The sequence below is a fragment of the Pezoporus wallicus genome, unplaced genomic scaffold, assembly GCF_028554395.1.
Source record: "Pezoporus wallicus isolate ANWC-B61680 ecotype Strahan unplaced genomic scaffold, APGP_CSIRO_Pwel_v1 contig_818, whole genome shotgun sequence".
Lineage (NCBI taxonomy): Eukaryota > Metazoa > Chordata > Aves > Psittaciformes > Psittacidae > Pezoporus > Pezoporus wallicus.
In genome coordinates this window covers 9824863-9848038 of record NW_026636248.1, presented here as the reverse complement: position 1 = coordinate 9848038, position 23176 = coordinate 9824863, and positions in this window count along the sequence as shown.

Below are 23176 nucleotides of genomic sequence, written 5' to 3'. Positions count from 1 at the left end.
AATCATTAGGTTCTGTGATGCTCATTATAGACCTTCATTTCATAGGTGCAAGCCAAATCACAGTTCATATAAACACTAAAAATACGTCGTGTTTACAGTGCTTTTAAGTTTTGACAGCAGCTGCAACAATAGCAGCTCCTCATTTCATGCCTTTATAGGGTCTTTCTCACAACTGCTATGAATAGAAACTCCGCTTTTCTTACAAAAGGGAGAGAATTTTCTTAGAAACCAATGATTTCAGGTCTTTCTTACCTGTGAGAACTTTCTATTTGTGTCAGGTGAGAAGGACTCAAAATATTTTTTTAATGTAGCAAGTAGAGAGACAAGAGCTACAGTGAAACATCAGTTTGCTAGGCAGAAATATAAGGCATTATCTGCGTCTCTGCCAAACTTTTAGCCTGTCAAAATCACACCCAACTTTATAAAATTAAGGTAAAATGTTTAACAACCTGGAAGTGTAAATTAAAGCATAAAACTTCTAATGGTTAGCAATCTCTCAGCCTCAGCTGATCCACCTGCACACTGAGCCTCAGCAACTATATGTCTTAACTTGGCACTAAATCCCACATACCTTTCTCACACGACTAACCTGCTGAATGTCAGCAGACCTGCACCTATGAATAACATTATAACATCTGATAAGCTGATTATGAGATTCTTGACATTTTCATGCTGCATAAATCCTATGCAGATGTATGGTACTATAAAGCAGTAACAACTGTTGTTGTTCAGGAACTTGTTTTCAACTATTATTAAAATGTTATGGAAACAATATGAGGAGAGCTATATCTAGAATAAACTGAAAAGCATTGTTCACCTTCTTATTGCTCCATCTCTGGATAGATTTTTTTTATTCTCCAGCACACTCTGAAATGTGCTTCTGAACACTGATAAGCAGTAATGCATTGGTAGTAAATTTAAGACACACTAAAATAAATTTTCAGGAATGAGTGCTGCTTGATAAGGCAGAGTACTTCCTCCTATTCAGGCACCTGAAAGACCACTTTTTGGTCTAGGTCTTTCAAAGGACATTTAGATATAGAATATACAATCTGGGTGTACACATGAACGTCCAAATGAATATAATCATCCTGATTTTTCTCTTGTTGTTTGTGGTTTAGACACTTGTATATGAAAACCAAAAATATTATATTAATATTTTGTTTCATTTGCCCTTAATGTAGCTGTCAGGTAAAAAGTTCTCTCACTTGTGGTTGAGTATTTGTAATTAGTTTGCTGTTTTTATAATTCCATGGTCTCCTGAGAAAACAGGTGATGCAAATTCAATGATGGAAAATAGAAAACACAAAATAGTACAAAGGATTAGATGCCTAAATCTCTGAATGAACAACTGTGGATCCTGAAAACTTGCTTTTAACAGCTGATTCATTTTCATAGCATCTGAATGAGAAAATTATGATTTCTTTGTTTTGTCTCCTTTACGGCACAAGAAGAGTTCTGAGGTTTTATTTGTCTGTTGGATTCTTAATAGTAGAATTATTGAAGTAGTATTTGCTACTTAGCATTTGTCAGTCTGTTTTCTTAGTGTAATTTTTGATAATTTTTTTTCCTCTTAAAAAGTAAATAGGGGAAATTATTGATTTGATGAGAAAAAAAAACTACATTAGACAAGGGATACCATTATAGGGAAAAAAAAGTTGGAGATTTTTCCTCTTCTGAGGGGGTAAATTTTGCTAGCCACTAAGGGAACTGGAAAAAGGAACAGAAAGATGCTAAGTTCTTCAGTACCTAAGTGCTTTAAGTGTTTGGTTTTTCGTTTGACTGGGGGGTTTTGCCACTCATTTGTAAAGAGGTGCATTTTCTCTTCTGACAGGATCCAGTGACCAGACAGCTCACTACTTTTCCAGCTTAGGCTTTTCATTAGAATTATTTAAGGTCTGTGGAACAAGAGAAAAAAGTCCTCTTTAAGGGGAAAAAACAAAGAAAAAAAGGCACAAGGGGTGCATAGGTAAAGAAGCAGAGGCTTGAGTCATTGTAGAAAACCACAGTGAAGAAATGAAAGGAAGACATTTGAGGAAAAAAAAAGTAATTGTGGGAGCTTGCGAGTGGAAGTAAAGAGCAAATATAAGGCTAGGTGGGGAAGGAAAATACCAGGTTTTAGTAAGAGGAAGAAGAGAGTAAAAACAATTTAGAGAGGAAATTGGAATTTAAGAGAAGTGAATGAGAAGTTTGTCAGAAAAGAAAGAAGCAATAGAAATATACACATGGAAGTGGAGCAGCCTAGGATAAACGTCTGGAGGGAAGAAGGTATTAGTGGTGCTGGGACACAGCATGAGTGTCAGATTGCACAGTAGGAGAGAAACAAATGTAAGTGTATTTGTACTTGAGGAGCTGGAAAATGGAATTTGTGAGCTTACAGAGTTAATAAGAAATCTCTTACACAATGTAATAAGCAAAATTGTTCTATCCTGCACATTTTATTATGGATCATATGCTCTTCTAAAATCACCAGTATTGTGATCCTCCCACACTCACAAAAGAAGAAAAGGGCTAACTGCATTTCTTGAATCAACGTGTTTTAGGGTTGTGAAGAATTTAAAGGCAAGCAATAAAAAAAAACAAAAGGCTTTTTTTTTTGTGAATGTTAAAATAATTCTGAATTATAGTTTACTCTATTAAAATTCATTGAATCATCTGACCATCACCTGTTCACAATTTTAAAATTAAATGTCACAGTAGCATTCGGCCCTTCTCAAGTTAGACGTCAAAGATGTCAGAATGTAACAGGATAAAAGAGCATTTCAATCAAATATGCAAAGAAATCATATAGACAAAGTACTTACCTATTAGATCCAGTACCACAATCCTTATGTACTTTTCATGAGGAATATTCCCTTAAGTAGAATAACAGCTTGGGCAGTATCTTTTTTTAAATTTTTACATTTTAAATTTTTATCATCGTTATAGATTATTCTTTGCTAGTAATTTTTATTGTCATTGTATTTAGTTGCTTTACTTAAATTCATAACTGTTGTCTAAGTTATAAAATGTCAAAGAATTGTCAGTGATGTTTTATTTTTTTTTCTTCTTACTAGTAATAATCATAATGGAATATGATATACTTTCCAGCTCTTGTTTAATAGACTGTCAATTACATTGGAATTGTTCTTCAATGATAAAAAGAAAATAAAATTTCATTTTAATGGGCTAAGATATTCAAATGTATTTTGATGAATGAGGAGTATGCTGATGGAAATTACACAGTCTAATTAGATCATGCAGATGCCATAACCAGACTGCATGATACGTACTGGTGCCATTTTTACATTGCTAGTACTGCTTTAATTTATGGATAAGAAAGAAATATCATATGTCAATTCAGCATACAATAATACACCATGTACAGTATGCTTCCTTTATCTGTTCAAAGACAAGAATTATTTTAAGATACATATAATCTAGTGTCATGGTTTAAACCCAGTCAGGCAACTCGTTCACTCACTTCCCCCCCTTTTCTTTCCCTCCCCCTACTCCCGGAGGGACAGAGAGGAGAATCAAAAGAATGCAACTCCCACGGGTTGAGATAAGAACAGTTTAGTAACTAAGGTATAACACAAATCACTACTGCTACCACCAATGATAATAATGATAAAGGAAATAACAAGGGAAGAGAATACAACACCTCACCACCAGCCGACCAATAACTCGCCCCCCCCCCCCCCCTTCAGCCCGACCAAGCACCGACTGATGCCTCCTCCAACCCTGCAGTCTACCAGCCCTTCTGGGTAACTCTCAGTTACATCCTGGGCATGATGTGCTGTGGTATGGAATACCTCTTTGGTCAGTTTGGGTCACGTGTCCTGTCTCTGCTTCCTCCCGGCTTCCCCTCCTCCCTGGCAGTGCATGAGGCTCACAAAGTCCTTGGCCAGACCAAAACATCATTGTTATCAGCTCTGTTCCCAGGCCAGAAGTTAAAACACTGCAATGCACCAGGAACCAAGAAGGAGAAAAATGACTGCTACTGCTGAGCCCAGGACATCTAGAAATCAATTAAATAGCAAAAGTTTCCAGGATAATTATTGATTTTTTAACGCTTCTGGACAAAGTGAAAATAAAAACTGAGAACTTTGTTTGAAAGATACAGAAACTCATGTGGATTTAAAAAAATGTGTGAGTCTAAACCTTAAAATGACTATTTAAATAAAATGTTTAACCTGTATGTTTTGCCAACTCAAACTATAAAGATGTTTTCTTACTAATAATTATATATATATATACGCAATTCCCTGCAACACTTACATTCACTCACTAAAGACACACACAGATATTTACATGCCCAGTTTGCTGGTTTATTGTGGTGTTTGTTTGTCTTTTTAAATCAAAAGAACACGTGACTTCTTTTTAAAGATTTTCAGAGATCTGGACTATAGCAGCTTAAATGTAAAATCTCTTATATCCCACAAGAACTCTTGAATAGGCTCTCCTACCTTTTCACTTCTGGTGTAGTTTAAGAAAATGCCTCAGAGCTTGAATAGTCCTCTTTCAGCTGTAACTTCTATATATTATAGAAGTCTCAGATTTTTCTTTAATTAATTTTATGATTTGCATTATCATTTTGAAAAAAAAAAAAAAAAGAAGTAACTAGGGAAACTGTAAAATATCCTACTGTGCTATAAGGCACAAATAGACAAGCTCAAGACTACAGTGAAGCACTTACAAATAGTTTTACGAAGACAAATGATTACTTCATACAACATTTAAGCTTGTAGTTATGTTCCCTTGTTGCATGCAGGAGGAAAGGAATAAGTAAAGATTCTGTTCTTATCCTCCAATTACATGATACAGATGCTGAAGACAGCCCTTTGAGTCATATTAATTGTCTGTTGAATTGATACTTAGCTAAAGGCTTAAATGATGTATTCTAAACTAACACTGCTTCTTAGACTTTTTTGTAACTAGTGTAATGATTTAAAGGTCAGTTCATATGAGATGTGTAATTTTCATTTGATTTAATGACTCTTGGTCCTCAAAAGCTTTACCTCTAGTATATTTAAAAGAAAATAATGCTTTCAGTGTCTACTAGTAGAGTTAATCTATTTACTTGAACTGTGACAACTCATTTTTCTCTGCATCCTCTCAGCAAGAATGTGGTCATTGCAATGTTTACTGCAAATGGATATTCTACTACACAGTTTGTGCTCTTCCAGCTGAGTTATGAGGAAAATGCACAACTCACAAACCTATGCTCTCTCAGTTGGAAGTTTGTTAGCTGTCAGCAGAAACTTAATGATACCTGCCTCAGTCTCATGGCTGCTAATGAAATGGCCCGATTTCTGCATTGGAGAAGCATAGCTCAGGCCAAGCTAACTTCTATATGCAGTGTAATTTTTTGAAAAAATATACAACAGAAAGCAGTCAGATGAGCTGTAGTAGAGAAAGAAATCAAGAAGGAGAGCAAATATATACCTTATTATTAACCAGTATTTTGACAGAGCCTAGTGCTTTCCAGTGAGAATACAATGACTGAAGTTCTGTAGACTTTACTAACATGGGTGTCCTGGTTTTGGTTGGGATAGAGTTAATTGTCTTCCCAATAGCTGATACAGTGCTGTGTTTCAGCTTTAGACTGAGAAAAATGCTGATAACACACTGATGTATTAGTTGTTGCTAAGCAATGCTTCAAGCCGGAAGTAGCATGGGCCCAGGGGTGGGCTTGAGTGCCATGTGAGGGGGTATGTAGGCGCTGCTGGAGGTGGTGTCGCAGTTGGAGAGCCTGGCGTTTGGGCCCGGCACTGCCGAGCCTCTGCCAGCCAGCGCAGGGGATGCGCTGAGTCCCCCAAGCCCCCGGGACGGCGGTGGGGAAGACCAGGCTCTGCCGCCTCCAGCGGAAGGAGCGTGCTATTCGCCACCGCCTGCAATCCCCAGCAGGCCTCCTGCAGCTGTCCCCTCATCAGACTCGGACAGTGATACAGATTCAGGTAGTTCATCAACTACATCTTCTTCGTTTTCACTTTCATCAGTGTCTGATGAAGATGATAATTCAAATTAGAAGGATAACAGATCTTACTGTATTAAAATAAAAGATGAGTTGCCTATTGATGACCTGCCTCCTGTTGAAGACTTAACAATCATTCTTCCTGATGATATTGAACTGAAGCTCTTTGGGACAGTTTCCAGCATCCCTGAGCAGCTAGTAATAATTGAATCACTTCTTTTTTTGTTTGTCTGATAGGCTGAGAAAGTTGGGGCTGTTCAGCCTGGAGAAGAGAAGGCTGTGTGGAGACCTCATAGCAGCCTTCCAGTATCTGAAGGGGGGCTATAGGGATGCTGGGGATGGGCTCTTCATTAGGGACTGTAGTGATAGGACAAGGGGTAATGGTTTCAAACTTAAACAGGGGAAGTCTAGATTGGATATAAGGAGGAAGTCCTTTACTGTAAGGGTGGTGAGGCACTGGAATGGATTGCCCAGGGAAGTTGTGAATGCTCCTTCCTGGCAGTGTTCAAGGCCAGGTTGGACAAAGCCTTGGGTGACAGGGTTTAGTGTGAGGTGTCCCTGCCCATGGCAGGGGTGTTGGAACTAGATGATCTTAAGGTCCTTTCCAACCCTAACTATTCTATGATCAAGGACTTTTCAGTCATGCTCTGCCAGTGAGGAGTTGCACAAGAAGCCATGAGAAAGCAGGGACAGGACACCTGACCCAAACAAGCCAAAATATGTATTTGAAACATATTTTTCTAGATTTCCACGTCCTATCATATTGGGTTTGCACAGCTTTCTCTGGTCTACTGCTTGTGTGCACCCTTGGTCCTTTTGAGAGTTCAACATTTCAAACCCATTTTGAAGTTGGCTGATCATGGGATGCAATTCCACATTCACTCAGGCTTTTATAGATACGTGCATCTAAGCCAGCTGTATAGCAATAAACTATTGGCTCGAATCATTCCAGTTAGTAATCTAAAGCAAACTTTAAAAATAGCTCTTGCACAGCTACATAAAGCCATAGATTTCTATTCTTGGTTACTTTGAGAACATCTCATCTTGTACAAAAATTTCATGCTTTCATAAAATATTGTTACCCTGTGTAACAGTTCACTGTTTATCAGATATTCTTCAGTAACACTGAATTAAAATTACTTGTTATGGCAATGATTAGAGTATTCTATCCTCTGTTTTGCTTTAATTGGTTTTTGTGCTCTCAGTTGAAGCCTACTGTCGTGGTTTAAACCCAGTCAGGTAATTAGTTCGCTCACTTCCCCCCCCCTTTCTTGCCCTCCCCCTGCTCTCGGAGGGACAGAGAGGAGAATCAAAAAGAATGCAACTCCCACGGGTTGAGATAAGAACAGTTTAGTAACTAAGGTATAACACAAATCACTACTGCTACCACCAATGATAATAATGATAAAGGAAATAACAAGGGAAGAGAATACAACACCTCAGCACCAGCGAACCGATAACTCGCCCCCCAAGCCCGACCAAGCTCCGACCGATACCTCCTCCAACCCTGCAGTCTCCCAGCCCTTCTGGCTCACTCCCAGTTTCATCCTGGGCATGACGTGCTGTGGTATGGAATACCTCTTTGGTCAGTTTGGGTCAGGTGTCCTGTCTCTGCTTCCTCCTGGCTTCCCCTCCTCCCTGGCAGAGCATGAGGCTCACAAAGTCCTTGGCCAAACCAAAACATCATTGTTATCAGCTCTGTTCCCAGGCCGAAAGTCAAAACACTGCACTGCACCAGCTACCAAGAAGGAGAAACATGACTGCTACCGCTGAACCCAGGACACCTACCACCTGAAGGGAGACAGAATATCCTTTCTTTAACCTTGAAGTTATAGTACAAGAAAAGAGACTTCTGACTAGAGAACACTTCAGGCTAAATCCTAGTTTTAAATGATTCTCCTTTTGTAACTGAACTTACATGTGAGAAAATACAGTCTTGTTAGCTGATGCGGCTACACAAGCTAAATTTTCTACTGGTAACAAGATGCTGTATATTATGTTTAACAAGTATTGTTGAAATGAGAAAACTGATGTTAACGTTAAGATTTTGTAGAGAATCCAGGTTTTAATTTCATCCTATGACATCCTTGTCTCTAATTGGAGAGACACCAATTTGATAGATGGACCACTCGGTGGATAAAGAACTGGCTGGATGGCCACACTCAAAGAATTGTGGTCAGTGGCTCAATGTCCATCTGGAGACCAGTAACAAGTGGTGTCCCTCAGGGATTGGTATTGGGACCTGTCTTCTTCAACAACCTTCTTGGTGACATGGACAGTGGGATTGAGTGCACCCTGAGCAAGTTTGCTGATGACACCAAGCTGTGTGGTTCAGTTGATACCCTGGAGGGAAGGAATGCCATCCAGAGGGACCTTGACACACTTGTAACATGGCCTGATGCCAAACCTATGAAATTCAACCAAGCTAAGTGCAAGGTTGATCCAAGCTGGATCAGGGCAACCCCAGGCACAGCTACAGGTTGGGCAGAGAAGAGATTCAGAGCAGCCCTGCGGAGAAAGACTTGGCAGTGTTGGTTGGTGAGAAAATGAACATGAGCCAGCAGTGTGCGCTTGCACCCCAGAAAGCCAACTGCATCCTGGGCTGCATCAAAAGGAGCTTGACCAGCAGGTCAAAGGAGGTGGTCCTGCCCCTCTACTCTGCTCTCGTGAGACCTCACTTGGAGTATTGTGTGCAGCTCTGGTGTCCTCAACATAAAAAGGACATGGAACTGTTGGAACAAGTCCAGAGGAGGGCCCCCAAGTCCTTCTCCACAGAGCTGCTCTGAATCTCGTCTCTGCCCAAAGCAAAAAGGGTACAATAGTGTTTTTTTATATCATTATTTTCAGATGAAAACAAATGCCATTAACTGCTGAAATTCAACATGGAACCTCAATTCCAACATCAGAAAAGAATTTGCAGGGTTAATTGAAGAACACTGCTACTAGAATATTAATAATTTTTGTCGTATGTCACAAATAAGGTAAGTTGTAGGACAAGATAATGGAATGGCAAAACCCTACAATCAATAAATTAGGAAAGTGAAATTCACACAGTGGCATTTTAGCTGTCTCATATCAGTTCGAAATAACATTAAGGCTAGGAAAGAAACTAGTTCAGTTTTGAAGTTGAAATATGATAAACACTGTAGGAAGAAAAGTTTTAGAGACACGAACTTATGGCAGAAGCTTTTTCCTAGGGATAGTGTACATCAAGATTCTAAAGCACAATTTCACAATGTTTGATCTGATAAGAGAGAAGCTTCTGAAGTCTTGAGAAAAATTACTGAATTACTGATTAATACTCTTTTTAAATAGTAATTTTAAGTGTATTTCAGCATATAGTCCAAACACTACTATAGTCTGTTCCTATTGTAAGTGCTTAATGCAAGTCCCAAGACTATTTCAGAGAGAACTTTGCAAAAGCAAATAAAGAAATCTTAAATTACTTTGAGAGAGTATATAGGTGGAATTTGAAGAAAAACCTTTAACATTAGAAATAAATTATCTACTTCAAGATAGTGATAGATAAACATTGGGTTTTTTTGGTTGCATTGACATTTGACAGTGGGATTTTGTAGAAGGGTCAGCATATTTGTGGTGTTTAGCCATAGTTTATATATTTTATTTAATCTATATGCCAAGCTTATCTAATTGCTATGCACTGTCACTGTTAAAAATATCTTTCCTGAAAGATTATTTACTCCTGCTACCCTACTCCTGCTTTGGATTGAAATGTAAATGAACCATATCTGTAGTTTTAAGTTCACCAGTCAAACCTGAGACAGACTGATTGCAAATAAAAGTAAATTAATCTCCTGCCACTTTTCAGTGTAGTGATCAAAAGTCAAATAATATATATATGTGTGTGTATGTTTGTGTGTATGTTTGTATGTATGTATGTATGCACATGTGCAGCTTGCCATGCCCACCTTAGTCATCTCATTCTTTGGTCTATTGGATAGGTCACTGATAATTGTTCCATGACAGATTTCAAAATTGCATGTAAAATGCGATCTAGGAAATCACGCTTTTTAACCTAATAATGTTACATGCTAGTATATCATTTTAAACACTTTTGTTGTCTAGCAAATGGAGGCAAATGAGCAATTTAACAAAACATTAAAATATTTTGTGCATTATGGTTCACTTCATCTGTAAATTGAAATGTCAGAACTTTTTCTATTCCACATGTTCAAAAATCACTATGTATTTATTTTATCTCTTTACAAGCTAAAAAGCAGCATATTTTTGAGTGAGGAAGAGATATTGGGATGTAATGAAATAATTGTTCAAGCTATCTCTGCAGTTTCACGTATTTGGCAATCTTTGTAGTTTTTCTATGTCTTTCCTTCTGATTTTATATCTTTACTGATATTAGTTGAATATGTTGTAAAAACCCTGCAGAATTCTGTTTATGAATTCTGATTAAGATTATTAATGTTTTGTATGGATCTACACCAGGTTGCTGTCAGCAGTTTTACTTTGTTGCTTTTTTCAACCCAATATTAAAAAGCATCTCATAAAGGGGACAGTTCAGAGCTAGCAGGTCTATCGCTTGAAGGGCTCCATTGCTGACCTGTAATTTTTCTAACCAACAAGCTGTCTCCGTTTAAGAAAAAACTGGTTTGTCAAAGGGAGATTGGTGACAAATTGATTAGTTCCAGTAGTGATTCCAATCAGGTTTCCTGTTAAGGAGAGCGAGAGGAAAGTCAAAAAAAGAATGAAAGTGGAGCTCTGTGATTTTTCAGTCGTGTTCAGCAAATAAGGCTGAGGAAGACCATCTGCATCCAGAAACAGAAATGGGGGAGGGATCCCTAGAATAGCCACAACACAACTGCATACACTATTGAGCATGAAGGCTTTTGTCATTAAAAGGTCTTGTATCAGGCAAAAGAGAATAAATATGTTGCATTCCTTACTAGCAGCCTATCACTTGGCTACTGTTACTCAGCCATATTTACCCCATTGATCGTGTACCTTTATTCACTCGGTTTCCAGATAAGACTAGGTGATGTTTGGTTTAAATGAGTGACAATGGTGCTACATATGTTGAAAGTCCATTATAATTAGGTTATAATTTGAGTTAACCTGCTGCCTTCTTCGTTTTGGTTCTTAGAGATAAATTATTTTTTTCCCACACACATTTCCTAACCCATCTTCCAGCTCCTTCCACTTTCAGTTCTCCTCCTTATCTATCTCCTTGCTAGACCTCCTGTTGGTCTAGGATCTGTAAACCAATATGCACCAAACATCATCAAACGAGTGAGTACAACAGTCGTCTCAATCCTGGAATAATATTCTGACAGATCATAAATAGTGGTATAGGCAGAAAAACTAATTTGCATTGATTTGTCATATAGTGAGTAGCCAAATTAAGTGTATAATAAGTGAGCAAGAGATGTTGTAGCAGGAAATGCAGCTGACAGGAGGAAGTGAAATAATTTTCTGAAAGAAGAGAAAATTTTTTACCCACTTATCTCCATTTTTCCATCATCTGCAACTGTACAATCCAATTTATAGCTGAAGTTACTGCTTGATATCCCAGTTTTACTACAAAAATAAGTGATCTTTTTTTCTTTTTAGATGCCATATTTGATCAATACTGAATGGAAATGTTTTGTGGAGCTTTGGAAATGTGAAATCTTCACAACTTTTTCTCTACTTTTACACAAGCCCTTTTTTTCATTTTTAGTGCTTTCAATGTTGCTTTTATGTACATTATTTTTTTAAATTTAGAGAGTCATTTCATACAGTCTCTGGGATAAATTGATATAAGTAGACACTTGACATTTATGATTGTAGATTTAACAGACAAACCCACAATCTCTACAATTGAAGACACAGTGAATAAAGAAACACAGGAATAAAATGCAAATTCTAATTCTTCCTGATTCTGAGTTTGTAGTGAGTAGACCCTGATCAGTGGTCAAACACCTGTGGTGACTCTTGCTCACTCCCACTCCCTTGGGATGGGGAGAAAAATCGAAGGAAGGTGATAGAACTTATGGACTGAGATAAAGAGTTTAGTCAAGAAAGCAAAAGCTGTGTTTGCAAGGAAAGCAAAATAAGGAAGTTATTCAGTACTTCCCATCAGCAGGCATTTTTTAGGAAGCAGGGCCTCAGCACCTAAATATTGCTTGGGAAAAGAGCATAGCTGTGAATGTCCATTTTTTCACCTTTCCCTGAGCTTTTGCTACTCTGCACAGTGTCATATGGTTTGGGACATCCCTTTAGGCAATTTGGGTCAGCTGTTCCAGCTGTGTTCCCCCTCCTAGTCTCTTATGCCCCAGTTTGCTTGGTGGGAGGGGGTGGGAGAAGAAATAGGAAGACAGAAAGCTTTGATGCTGTGGAAACACTGTTGAGCTAAAACACTGGTGTGTTACTAACACTGTTTTAGCCACAAATGGAAAGTGCAGCACCATATGAAAAAACTTAATTCCATCCCAGCCAGACCAGGTACAGAATAGCCTGTGTGTTGAAATGCTGTACCTGTATACTTATACTGGTCAGTGTTCATGAACACAGAAACAGGAAGACTGTGTTAAAAGACGTGGGGAAAACTGTAAATTTTTACTCCTTCCAAGTAAACTATTCAGAAATTTTATGCATTTTTTTAAAAAGGTATTAAACATACCCTTGTTGTGTGTTTTGCAATGCAGGATTTAATTTTGTAAATAGCAGCATCATTACTGCATACATTTATGTAGCATTTTCCAATTCAAGTTATGTTCTGCCCTGACCTTGCTAGGTGTGTTGTAATTTGCCAGCCAGCTAGCTGGCTCAGGAACCTATTAGTATTCTGAGATTAATGCATTTGTCTACTGTTCTTGGTTTCCAATTATTACTTATTACTTGTTCTCTATTCCTAATGTGTGAGAAGCAGCATTTTGACTTCTTTTCCTGAAGACCATCACAAGTTAGCTAATAATGAATGAGGGGAAGGAAAAAGAGTAACCCCCTTCAGTAAATTGACAGCTCTATTTTGTATTAACATTCCCTCATCAGAAATTGTCTATTTTAAAAGTTTATTTTAGTTCTTAGTCTGGTAGACATCAGTATTATTTCACAGAATTGTTTCTTTTACTTCTCTGATGTCTTCACAAACTTGTGAATGCAAACTTAAGATAAATTGATGTACTGAATATTGTGCTCATGTTCTGTAGAAGGAGGGTAGTTTCTTAAATTTGTAATTCCACTACACACAGAAATCATACTAAGTAAATAAATCTTCTGTGAAGCAGAACGGCATACTAGAGAGATACTTTTCGATTTCAGCATCCTCTGTAGAATCTTTGAATTTCCTTGACTAATATAAATTCTGTTTTTTTATTAGTGACAATTAGCCATAACTAGCTTTTGTGACACCTGTTCATTGGGGTTTTTTGTTTGGTTGGTTGTGGGGTTTTTTTTACTTCCTTTAAAGGTCCTCCCACTGAAAATATCTAGGTTTTGGACTGCAGTGTCTTTCAATAGCATACAGTTCTCCCTCCTTCCCTGTTATGCTTAATAACTTAGCAGCATTTTATGGACAAGGGGCTTCATAAACTGTTTACAACTGGAATTGATTGGGTGGGAACAAATAGCCAGTGATGGGAGTTTTCAATATCACCTCTGTTGCCAAAGAAAACATAATCTAACTAGATCCATAGAGTTATTATCTTCAGATATTATTTTCATAAATGCTTGATAGCATTTTTATCACATCACATTGTAGTTTGTTATGTATCTAAAATATAACTGAATGTATATCAGAGATATGTATCTGTTATATGGCAGTATGAAATATTAATCAATTTAGAGAAACTTTTAGCAGCGATTACAACTGCAATAAAGACATAGTAGGCCATATTGCAAAAGATGATGGTAGCTGGTGATATTTTTCATCATTGTGTATTTTTCACTATTCTCCCTATGTCTGCAAGTATGAGCTATGATAACAACACAATTTTGTGATCTGGATTCTTTTTATTTCTGTGTATATGTGCATACATATACATGTATATGCATATATATGTGTATAGATACACTCACATATAATTAAATACATACATCTATATAAAAGACACAGTGAGTCTGAATTTTTTCACCAATAGTTATAAATTTATATTATATAGAACAGTTAATTTTGTGAAAAGCATAAATTTGATCTTCTGAAAAGAGAAAACAAAATACAAAGATGTTTTTTCCTATTAAATTTTAGAAAAAAAACCAAAAACCCATATTTTAAAGTGTCGTTAGGGATGCTAGTTAGCTACTTACAGGTTTAAGCAGGATTTGGTTCAAAGGTCAAAAGCACATTTACACATGAAGATGTGTTTTAGACTCCTAAAAGTACCATAGTCACTACTTTGTTTCAACCATCTTTGGATAGCCTTCTACAGTGTTCTGTTATTAGTAGTAGCAGTAAGTACTGCTTAGTACTTAGTAGTACTAAGACTGAACATTGCTTAGTAATAATTCAGCAAATAATTGCATGTAGGGTAGTATACTTTGGGAGAGAATTTATGTTGTAGGAAGGAGGATCAAAGTTGAAAACTGCTGTTTCACGGGGATGTATATGCAGATAGGGCAGATGGGAACATTTCTAGAAACATCTGTTGTCCATCATTCTTCTGCACAGCAACCCAGATGCTGTTGACAACTTGTATGTAAATCATGCTGACAATTTGCTCAATGTCTTTCCTGCTGTGATTGAGGTTGTTCTGATCATACCATCTATCAGATACAGAACACATTGTGGCCCTGCAAGAGTGGCTCCAACTATTTTGTTGGCCAATGAGCAACAGCAGTCATTAAATCAATGAAAAAGTTTCTTTACCTATCATTTATCTCTTTCTTACAGAAGGAACTGTTATATCTTTCCCCGATTCTGTGTGAAAATGAGCATTAGGCTACACAGACTAGAAAAATGCTAAATTGCTTTCTGTAATTTTTTCTTAGACTTTTTCCTTTATTTTTCAGTGACATTGACAGATATTTCTTTGACCTTGTGTTTTAAAATTGCTTTCATCTCAAAAATGTGACACCCAAGAGGAAAATTATTCATCAATTATTGTGTAAATGTCAGGCTTTTTAGTTTGCAAATGCTGCCATAAAATCTTTACATTCATAGGAAGTTGATTTATACCCCATATTAGGCTTGAATTTACATCTTCCTAATATTGTACCCCAAATGAATCAAGAAGATTTTGATATTGTGCTAAGGGCAGGGAAGGAAAGACTGTCTAATGTTCCTTTAATTCATAAGGATCTCCAAATAATGAACTAACCTGATGGATTTTAATAGATTAATATAGGCCCGTTAAGCACTATTTAAAAGTGTCCTCTATTCTGAAAAAAAAAAGAGAAAATATTGTCAAGAATATGATTATAATGGATTTTAAATATCACTATAGTTATTCATTTCACAAATCAGCAATCAGTAATGATTTGGATTCCAGCTTGAAAGCAAAGGTGAAAAATTGAAAACTTCCTACTTTGTTTTTTCAAAGGTTTTTTCATAAATGAATCCCTTTAATAGAATATTTCATCACCTTGAATTATAATATGCATTTGTAGCAAGATACAGAACATACATACAGCTCTGGAGATGGAAGATTGGTGCAGCATTATGATTACACATCTGACCAATTTATGACATGTGCATTATCAGGAAACAGGAATAAAGTCTGTACTCTGTAAACTTTTCTAAAGGTAAAAAACCATGACTTCCTATGCTTCCAGCTGCAGTCAGGTATGACATTTAAATTTCAATAGCTGTAATAATCATAGTATTTAAATCACAGACAAGATCGAAGATAAACTGTATGAAGCTCTAACAAACTATAAGACCATGGTTTGTTAGAGCTATGTAAATCATATCTTGCATTTCCTCACATGTAGTAAAAGCATCCGTCCATTGAAGAAAGTACAAACTGGAGTATTTAATACTGCAGACATTTTCATGTTTTTGTGAACTAATGACTTATTTGGGACTCTCCTGTGCCAGAAAAGCCCTAAAATTAATCTCACATTTACAGAAGCTTGTTAACATTCTACCTTACATCAGCATTAGTAGATAGATGAGTGACATACATTGTTTCCTGAAATTATAGAATGCATTCCAGTTCTGTGGAATTCTAGCTCTTTTGGGATTAAGAATCAAAGGCTATAATGGAGCTAGAAGTTCAGCCTTTGTTACACCACTGATACTGTTGGCATGGTGATTTGTATGGAAGTTCATTTTATGCCTATTCTACTTTATCAGAACCCTCTATGACATTCAGAAATCATTGCTCATTTTATCTATGTGATGAGTTTGTTTTACAGTGACAGCCTTATGACATAGTAAAACCTTCTGTATTTGAATAAAATAATGCTTCCTTGTCTTATAACTACGTTATTTGCTAATATTTTATCTCTATATACAAATGTATTTTAAATCCTGATGTAAATTTTTTTGGAGTCCATGTGTTTGATATAAAGCATTAGTGCTCTAGAACAGAGGCTTGTTCTTGGCCCTGTAAAAATGCAAAGAGTTAATAATACATATTAAAAAAAAAATAAAAATAACATTTTATATCTGTGGAGGTATTTGTATATAAATGCTTGTAAGTTAAGAATAAAAATTTATTAAACATTGATTTTGTTCTTACATTGTCTAACAGGTTTGCCAACCTCATTAATTTTTTTACCACACGCATTTTTCTCCTGTCCTTCTTTACATAAATGCCAGTTAAAATAACAAAGAGTAAAATTTTGTTTTGTAAAATGAATCTGCTCTTTTAACAGACTGTTTATGTCTATGGAGAGGCTTTTCATCTCTTTTTGAGCATTTAGGCTCATGGGCCATTGCTGAACTCTTAACGTTTTCTTTTTTTTTTTAATTATTTTAAATAGCATTCAGAGAGAGATCAGGGTAGTTTTATAAACTCAAGTGGTAATTTGGTATACTTGGAGGATATTAATGTTAATTTCTCCTATTCATGATTCATCTCCTCAATGTAGCTACTGTCAAGGTTCTTTGTAAGAGTGTGGAACAGTGCTTACTTTTTGCATTCTTATTTCTCTTGCCCCATCCATTTATAGCTCTCACTTTAACCTCTGGATGCCTTTTGGTTATTTAATTCTATGTCTGCCATGATAAAATCAGGCTGTAAAGAAAAATGCCACAGAAACAATGTGTACTTCTGGAAGACCAATGAAATATTGTTACATTTCTTTTTTAAATTTGTATTTCATAATCAAGTTACACTAAAATTTTAGAGTATATCCCAGACTTGACTCTGTTATCTAAATAATTTTACTTACTTTCTCCTCTATATTCCTGTACATTTAAAAATATCATTACTGTAATACCATTTAGTATGAATTGGTCTTGCAGATAAATTTGAAACCATAGTGCTTCTGATTTTGCAAAGAATTTATTCCTGGACTTCAATATTACAGGTTTGAACCTGTTTTCTACTTTAGTCCAGCTACATTACGTTCAGATTACTTCATATATCTGCTGTGACAATAAATTCTTCTCTGTAATGGTGCTCATTACTTGAAACAATTTATATGAGCATCTTTTTCAGTAACACTGTTTTTAATTTCAGTAATGCATTTGTCCCTAGACATGAATGCCAAACTCTTTATTTCAGTTTGGTTTATTGTCCCTGCGCAGGAAATCAAAGCATTTGGGAAATCATTACAAGTAGCCAGATATTTGTCATGACTTAGTGAACAACAGTAGGATTTCCATCACTTGCTCTCTTCCCAGAAGATTTAGAAGAGTTTTCGGGGAATGGGGATATGTTTAGCCAAATATAATTGATATGGGGCTAGTTCTGAGGAAAAGGAGTTAGGAAATATAAAATTGAGGTTATATATTCATACCGATGACAATAATAACCAGATTCACAGAAGTTACTTCTTTCCTGCTGGGGCTATATGAATGGAAATAAAAATAATAATTTTTTTTTTCTAAATACTTTTTCTATGCTTAGTAGCTTAGAGTTAACAACTCTCTAGATAAAGATATCTTTCCTGTTGTATTTTACTCAGGAAAGATTGTTATTTTCTAAAAGATCGTGTAAGTAGAACATGCTGTTTGTGAAATGTATTCATTTTAGTTAATGTAGAAATCATAAGATATGAGTTAGCTGAATGGGTCCCATATCTCTGAAAGATAAGAAGGACAGCTTGGAGCCAGAAATTGCATAATTTAAACACAGATATTGCTGCAGAATGGCTCCAAGAACAAGGCCATAGATCCTTAGAGGCCTTGTGCGAGCAAAGCAAGGGGTAGGCCTCACAGGTAACCAGATACCGGATGTGGGAGGAGAATGTGAAGGAAGCTGTGTAGAACTAACCAATACTGTTCTGACACCAAGGATATAAGTGAAGTGCGCCACAAATAAAGTAGAAGTTTGCTTATCACCCATATTGGGTTGGCGTGTCTTGGTTCTCCTTCCTGCTAACAAATGGCGCCCGAACAGGGACCAGGACTACAGGGCCCTGGTCAATGGGGACCCGGAATACAGGGCCCCGGTTAACGGAGACCCGGAATACAGGGCCCTGAGTATCAGGGACCCGGAACGGCGAGTGAGGGGCGCCGGCAGCAGCGGCCGGGGAGCGCGGGCAATGCTACTGGGGTGGCGTGACGGACCCAGGTGCTTGGACTCACTGAAAGGAGTCCGCCGCTGGGGCGAACCAGACACTGCTGCATCGGGAGGCCCATCCGGAGACCGAGGTTACAGGACGATCCAGAAGAGGATGATCCAGAAAAGGCTGGCCATGAAAATGGACCGAGAGGAAGTCCCTGATTTATTACAGGGCTTTTTATAAAAGCGGGGAATTAAGCCTGAGACTCTAAAGCAGCAAGTGGGTCTAGTGGCTGTAGGGAAGGCTAAGGGATTTTTTGTAGATCCTAATACAGTTTTTGAGGAGAGTGAGTGGCGAAAGTTTGGTGATGAACTATTTGACTCAATGCTTAATGATAAAAAAACGGCAAAGAAACTCGGCAAACCATGGAGAGAAGTAATAAACTGTACAAAAAGATACAAGGCAGAAAAGAAAACTGCCGCTGTAGCAACGGAGAAACTAGGAACAGACGTCCCCGGTCGGTTGAAACCGGGGGAAGATTACAACTCGTTTCCCCCAACTCGCGGGAGCATAGGGTTTCCCACACCCCCCTTCCTTTTCTCCCCCTCCTTCCTCATCAGAAGGTGCCGTGGAGGAGGTGTAACCCCCTGCTCCCCCCCCACCCCTGTTCCGAAAGTAGGGACTTTGAAAAGGACAGAGAAAGTATATTAGAAGGGATACGCATGATGAATGTCAAGGAAGCTGAAAGGAAGAGAATGGTGCCTCGGCGCTGGATCGATTGCGGCGCCATTTTGAAGCACGCAGTAGAAAATAGAGATTATGCGCTAGCGGGAGATTTAAAGGAACTGCGAGCCTTTCCAACCCACTATGCCCTAGAGTGGAAATTTTTACCTCAGTTACGGGGGAGCCAGGTCTGCAGATGGCTACATACCGAACGAGAGACATCTGACAAGAAAGACGTAGCTGTGAGCAACTGAGACCCTGAGTTCGGCCCAGGATCAGCCCCCGAATCCCCTGAATCCGAGCCAGATTTATATCCTCTGCTTCCAGACTCTGACTCTTTGTCTCCCGGGTCGGTCTGCTCAGACTCACTGGCCCTGGAGACGCTCAGCTGCAACAATGGTTAACCAAAGATGCGATCATTACTGGTGAATTTTCTGCAATGGGCATCTCTGCTTATCCTGTGTTTACTACACAGCAGGGGGCTAAAGAGTGGGAAGCTCTTGATCTCAAAATAGTTAAGGAGGCCTGACAAGCAGTGACCACGCATGGGATAAAATCCTCTTATAGTCAACCTGTATATGTTATGATTTTTTCTTGCAATTGACAGGGGGAGCCCATACAGTTTCTCTGTTATACTCATGTACTAGAAGTTGGTAAATATAAGTATGTCCAGATTTCTATCAAAACTTGGAGACCTCTGTAGATACTGCTGGCCACTTCTTCCAGCACAGGCTGGCCACCTGTGTCAGAATGAGTGTGCATTTTGGTCAGTATAAAAGCCCAAGCCTCATACGATGTGGGGGAGGCAGAGCCTCTGCGGGGACGCCTGCTAAGGTTGAGCCTGCCGCCTCGCACTGCAATGATGCTTCTCGAAGCTGGTTTGCTGTTAGTCTCCACAGGGTCCTTGTGCCATGTTCTGTATGTGGATCTGTAATGGGAGTAATGATTGTCTGGATTTTGTGCTTCAGATATTGTAGTTGTGTGGCGTGTGCTTGTGGGATCCCATACCCGCGTGTGTGTGTGTGTGTGCTGAGGGCAGACGGTGTTCTGTGTATTTTTTTGTTGTTGGGTTCATGTAAAAGCTTTTAACGGGTAGCTGTTTAACATTTCGGACATGAAAGAGTTAATGTAAAAGTGCGGCTGCCGGCAGGTATTTATGCTTGCTGCTGGTGTAGGCCTCACAGGTAACCGGATACTGGATGTGGGAGGAGAATGTGAAGGAAGCTGTGTAGAACTAACCAATACTGTTCTGACTAGTAGGCGTGGCTAAACACCATGCGGATATAAGCGAAGTGCGCCACAAATAAAGTAGAAGTTTGCTTATCACCCATATTGGGTTGGCGTGTCTTACTTCTCCTCGCCGCTTACAAGATATAATTAAAGTTTTACTATTTATTCCAAGTTCTATTTAGGATGGTTTAAAATTAACCTTTGGTGGGGGAGCAATATCACCAGAAATATTTGATGGTTTTCTAAAGCAACAAGAATTGAGGGATCAGTGTCTGCCTTCTACCTTTCAGCTCCCATAGTACCTTTTGAACCCATGAAGAATTGCAATCAAATTTCTTAAAGATATTAAAGTCTTAGGGTTAACTTCATATATGTTGGAAAGTTGGAAGACAAATAGATGCATATGTAACCCATATGAAGACTTACGGCTCTTGAAGATTACATCCCTCATTTTGGGCTTTCCCCTTGGAAGATATAAGTGGTGTGCTATTCCCTTTCTCTGGGCACTATCTGATATTTCGGTGTGTCCTTTTTATGACACTGAAATAAACTGAGATGTGAGCTCTCAAATTTAAAAAAAAATCAAAAGGCATGTGTGATCTTTCAGCTAATATCTGAAGATGGAGAAGCCTATATAAAACTTCTAAATTGTCTTCCAGAGGCGTATAATCCTCTCCACAAACAACTGCCTAATTAAAGCACCTGATTTTGCCTTTACTTCTGAAAAACAAGGCACTGAAACCAAATCTCTGTGAAGCACTTCTTGCCCTGTCACATTTTTACCTTTGTATGTTTGTAGACTCTTATTTAAGCCTTTTGTAGACTCTTATTGAAGCCTTTTGAACAGAAAAATCTAACATAAAGAATCTGCAAAATTCAACTGTGTGTGTCTTGAAAAGTACTGTATTTTTAAGGACTTCTGTCTTACATATTTACCAGCTATTATTTCCTGTCTATGCTCACTTTTCCACAGCTACTTCACTGATGAGTGTAGAGACTGTAGATCTGACAGAAGCCATTAAAAGCTTCCAGAGTACACACAAAAAATGAGTAAAGAATTGCTTAGACTTCATTCTTGAAAAGCTGGACTATGAATATTCCTGAATCTTAATAAAATAACGGACATGTTTTTCAACATTTTAGATTTAGATTGGCCTCACTAAATAACTGGAATCTGTGGGATTATGATTTTGGTTGCTTGTATTCTCATTCTTTTTTCTCCATTAGTCTTGTTTTCAAATGCCTACTCCTTTTCTTTTCTTATTTTTTCCTTCCCTCAAAACATATTCTATCATATTATTTCTTCATAGAAAGTAAATTAGTGCTGCATTTGAGACTGGACAAAATGTTACAGTATTTTATTATTATTATGAATAAACATGGATTCTTTTAAATTAAATTATTTTAGAATTAATAACCTAAGCTATCTTGTAGTACAAATATTCAACATCTATTAGGATGTTATATAGTCTCTTCTTTATTACACATATCACTGACATCTGCCTGCTGTGCTTTATAAGAGCTTATTCTATAGTCAGCAAAGTATTTTGATACTCTTCAATCTTATAAACATCTCATACGTATTATTAAAATGCTGTAACCATTACAGAACAATCATATATATCTTATTAATATTGCAATAACCATTAGAAAGATGGCCTATTTTATTAATAGAGCAATAAATCACAAAACTATTTTAATATTAATGAAAGTGTATTAAAAAGTCATTTTAATATACAGCCCTACTATCTTCCATACGCAGTACAATTATTGTAATGTTTAAGAGAAAATATCGGTCAATAAATACATCAGACATACAATATTACATGACGTGAACAATAGTTTGAAAGAATTTCTATCATCTAACAAAAACCAAAAGCTGTATAGAGATACATGTTATGCTTAGGTAAATATAGTTCACATCTTGATTGATTAATCAGTGAGAGCCTTTCATAGAATCATGCAATCATATATGCTATGTTTAGGTTGAGAAAGACCTTTAAGATCACCAGTCCAACCATAAAAGTTACACTATCAACTCTGCTGCTAAACCATGTCTCTAAGTGATACATCTATGCATCTTTTAAATAACTCCAGGGATAGTGACTCAACCACTTCCCTGGAAAGCCTGTTTCAATGATTGACAACCCTTTCTATGGAAGAATTTTTCTTAATATCCTAAAATCTCCCCTGGTGCAAGTTAAGGCCATTTCCACTTGTTACTTGGGAGAAGATACCAACATCCACCTCACTACATCCACTACTATTAAATTTTCCTGCATTTTTCACATATAGATCTTGTCTTCGTTTTCATAGTGCCCTTAGTTTTACGCTATCCATCTAAGAATAAAAAAAAATCACTTTGAATTTACTTTTTGTAGATTACAGCAAAGTTTAGATTGGATATAAGGATATAAGGAGGAAATTCTTTCCTGTTAGGGTGGTGAGGCACTGGAATGAGTTGCCCAGGGAGGTTGTGAATGCTCCATCCCTGGCAGTGTTCAAGACCAGGTTGGATGAAGCCTTGGGTGACATGGTTTAGTGTGAGGTGTCCCTGCCTATGGCAGGGGGGTTGGAACTAGATGATCTTAAGGTCCTTTCCAACCCTAACTATTCTATGATTCTATGATTCTATGACAGTGAAGAACCACCTTTACTATAAATTGTTCTGCTTGAGTAATGTGTCATATTTCTTTCTAG